We start from the raw sequence: 3,187 nt of genomic DNA, 5'->3' as shown, positions 1-3,187 counted from the left end.
TATGCAGTAAATGAACAGATGGGGGGTTTCCAACCAAGCGCCCAAGGCTCAAATCATGATAATTGGCGCCAAGGTCAAGGGAACCAAGGTCGGAATTATGGTAACTACAATCGTGAGGGTCATTATGTCCGAGATGGAAGCTACAACCGCGACAACCACTTTAACAGGGGTAACTATGCTAATAGAAACGACAGGAATGGGCCCTATGTCCCTCCTCAAAATCGTGAAGTTACTCCTAGGGATAGTGGAGATAGTATGGCGCGAGTTGAGGATATGTTGCACAAAATGATGAGGAGGTTCGATGCTAGTGATGAGCACATTAAAGAGTTAAGGGGTGATTTAGCTAGTATTGGGCAAAAAGCTGATACACATGCAATTTCGGTTAAATAGATCGAATTGCAACTGGCCCAATTATCTGCGACAGTGAACACACGGCAACCGGGCACTCTTCCTAGCAACACTGTCCAAAATCCAAAGAATGATGCGCACTGTATGGCAATTACTACTCGGGGTGGTAGGCAAACCATTGACACACCTATGCCATCTGCTGAGAAAAAGGTGAGAAAGGATAATGATAAAGTGGTAAAGGGTAGTGGTGAAGCAGAGGACAGTAATGGAAAAGATGCAGAAGTACCCATCAAGGTAATTCCCATGCCTAGGCCACCACCACCCTTCCCTCAGAGATTAGTGAAAAAGACCGAGGATGGTAAATACCGGCGTTTCATAACAATGTTGAAGCAGCTTTCTATCAATGTCCCTTTGGTAGAAGCTCTAGAACAAATGCCCGGTTATGCAAAATTTATGAAAGATCTGGTCACCAAGAAAAGATCGGTCACTTTCGAGGATGATGATAGACTGCAGCATTGTAGTGCTATTGCTACAAGATCCCTCGTACAAAAGAAAGAAGATCCTGGTGCGTTCACTATTCCTTGTACAGTTGGGTCATTACATTTTGCGAAAGCATTATGTGATCTGGGGGCAAGCATAAATCTCATGCCCCTCTCCATTTACAAGAAGTTGGGTTTGGGGGATCCAAAACCCACTGCGATGCGGCTACTGATGGCTGATCGGACAGTGAAACGGCCTATAGGGATACTCCATGATGTGCTAGTAAAAGTGGAGTCATTCATCTTTCCGGCTGATTTTGTTATTCTTGATTGTGAGGTCGATTTTGAAGTGCCTATTATTCTTGGAAGGCCATTCCTTGCTACAGGTAGAGCCTTAGTTGATATGGAGAAGGGACAGATGACATTTCGGTTGAATAATGAAGAAGCGACCTTCAACATTTGTAGGACCATGAGGCAGAGTGGTGAGCTCCAATCGGTATCTGCCATATCCCACAAAGAAAAGATGAAGAAGGAGACTGAACAGGAAAATGCAAAACAAGAGTTTATGGTTGGGGATTTGGTGCTTGTAGACAGTTCTGGGTCGCCTTGTCTTCCGGGCAAGCTCAAGTCCAAATGGACTGGCCCTTACTTGATTACCCAAGTATTCCCTCATGGAGCAGTTGAGTTAAAAGCCAAGGAGGGAGTGTGGTTTAAGGTGAATAGAGAACGAATAAAACTCTATTTTGGGCATAAAGCATCGGGGAATAAAGTAATAGAGGCAAACCATCTTGATGAAGGCTGAGTAATCAAGTGTCCCCAGTCGTGCCGCGACATTAAATAAGGCGCTTGTTGGGAGGCAACCCAATTCTTGTCGTTTTTTTTTAGTAAGGATAGCATTTTTCTACTAATGGGTTTTTAAATTCGCAGGCACATCACCAGGAAATTCTGCAGAAAACTACTCCGCAGCAGTCACTGACGGATATATCGACGGACCGTTGCGCCTGCGACGGACCGTCGTATGCATCCGTCGTCCAGGTACGTTTTTCTGCTATTTTGAAATTAGGGCACACACGACGGAACCAACGACGGGTCGTCACAACTGCGACGGACCGTCGTCGGGGAACCGTCGCGTGATTAATGAAATAAACCCGACCCGACCCAGCTGGACCCTTTTCCAAAATCTGACCGTTTAAACCCCCTAACCCCTCATTTTCACCCCATTCATTCATTATTCCTCTCATCTCCCCTCTCTTTTCAACTTCCATATTCCCCCCACTGATCGTTGCCCCCACAATTCTCCAAAGCCTTAACATTATCATCTACTAGTCGGAGCTGCTGCTGTAGGTGTCTACCTTGCCACCGAGTACCTTTGCATCTGTTTTTCTCCATTTCTACGGTATGTGTCTCTAATTTATACTCATTTATCTTGCATTCTTGTTCCTAGTTAGTATTAAGTTTAGTTCCTCATAGTATTTTGTTTACTTTATACAATTCTGCCTGACCTAGGTTACAAATGTTCGAAATTACCATGTTTACCACCCTAGACATAGGTGCTTTTGCATTGTTAGTTTCCTAGGTAGTTGGGTTAGACACATGTAGGTCCAAAACACTACAAGGTTGATGTGGGTTCATCGGGTTGCTTAGGGTACCTTTAGTTCTGTCACTGTCATTCAGAACGAGACCCCGACGACGGACCGTCGTAACCACGACGGACCGTCGTAGGGTCCGTTGCACAAGCCCTAGCACCCCTGTCCTACCGGACACATGTGACGGACCGTCGTCTTCACGACGGTCCGTCCTGCACAACCGTCCCGGTTGTCAGAGACCCTGTTTCTAAGGGTCTCTCACTTTTTCTAAGTGTCCAACGATGGACACCTACGACGGACCGTCGTACGCACGACGGTCCGTCCTGCACGACCGTCATGATAGTTAGAGACCCCTCTGCTAAGGGTCTCCAATACTTTTCTAAGTGTCCTACGACGGACACCTACGACGGACTGTCATACCCTCGACGGTCCGTCCTGCATATACCGTCATGCTGGTCAGAGACTCTCCTTCAGGGTTCTCTATATATGCAGAGTCCAAGTACAACACGACGGACCTAACGACGGTCCGTCATAGTCACGACGAGCCGTCACCAGGCGCGTCGTGTGTCACTGTTTCTACAGCAGTTACATATTATTTTCACTGTTTTATTGCTTATGGGTTCGCCTGTCTTGTTTGCCACACCTCGTACTAATTGTGATCTTTTGCAGGTACTATCTACTATGGCACCCAAGCAAGACCGAACCTACGCACACGGGCGATCAAAGTCTGTTGCCCCGTCTGCACGCTTGATCATCGGCTCTGATGATGAGCGG

The sequence above is a fragment of the Solanum pennellii genome, chromosome 12 (genome assembly GCF_001406875.1).
Source record: "Solanum pennellii chromosome 12, SPENNV200".
NCBI classification, from domain to species: Eukaryota; Viridiplantae; Streptophyta; class Magnoliopsida; order Solanales; family Solanaceae; genus Solanum; species Solanum pennellii.
Note: the sequence above shows the minus strand (reverse complement) of the source record.